This window comes from Atta cephalotes, assembly GCF_000143395.1.
Source record: "Atta cephalotes unplaced genomic scaffold scaffold00004, whole genome shotgun sequence".
Taxonomy (NCBI): Eukaryota; Metazoa; Arthropoda; class Insecta; order Hymenoptera; family Formicidae; genus Atta; species Atta cephalotes.
The window spans coordinates 1949058-1950158 of NW_012130068.1; positions in this window are offsets into that span (position 1 = coordinate 1949058).

Genomic DNA, 1101 nt, shown 5'->3' on the forward strand with positions numbered 1-1101 from the left:
AATATACAATATGTAGACAGTTATATATATATATATATATATATATATATAAACATCTTTATCATATAACTCCTTTGAATCTTGTATTCCTATTAATTTACGTATCATGTCTGCTATAGTTTTATTGATAGAGAAGAACAATACTGGCATTACATTTCCAAAATAAATAAAGTCAATATCTTTATCAATATCTTTATAGTTTACATTAAAATTAATGAAACTTTTTCCTGTAAAATATTGAAATATTTGAAGAAATATAATCCTATTAAAACATTTCTGTTATAAAGTCAACTTACTTATATATTTTAATGTAGGTACATTATAAAACGTTACTCCACTATAAGAAATCATTCAAAGATATATATTCATAAGAACCAATTGAAATAGCTCTACATTAAAAAAAAGTTTGTACACTTTCCAATTCTTTGCCAATTCGATTTTCAAATTACATTTCAGGCATTGCTAATTTGTTATCGTCTATAAAAACATAATCGTAATATATATATCTACAAATTGATACTTATTTAATATAATCTATAAATATCTACGGATATTTATTATTTAATCTAATTTTTTTGCAATAAACCTATAAAATTACCTTAGGAACATTTTTTTAAATTAATATTATTATTATTATTTAGTTCTTTTTCCTCTTCTATACCTCTAGAAAAAATATATTACAATAAGTAATTTTTAATAATCTTTAATAAATATAAACATATGTAATAAGTGATTTTAATAAATATAATGAACGTGGATTCACTTTTTCTTTCGCATCAATGAAATTTTTTTATTTCCTTCATAATTTTTAATAATTAATACGTACTTAATTGAAATAAAGATATAATAAAAAATTTAGGCCAGAAGGAGACTCAGAAGAAAAATCGTTAGTTGAATGTGACCAAATTTAACTATGAGATACGAGATATTTAATTGCGATGTGTTGCTTTCTCATGAGCAGGAGCGACATTAAATTATTCCGCGTCCCCTGCAATAATTAAATCAGCGCTCTACATATACATAAATATGTACATGTGTGTGTGTGTGTGTGTGTGTGTGTGTGTGTGTGTGTGTGTGTGTGTGTGTGTGTGTGTAGTGTGT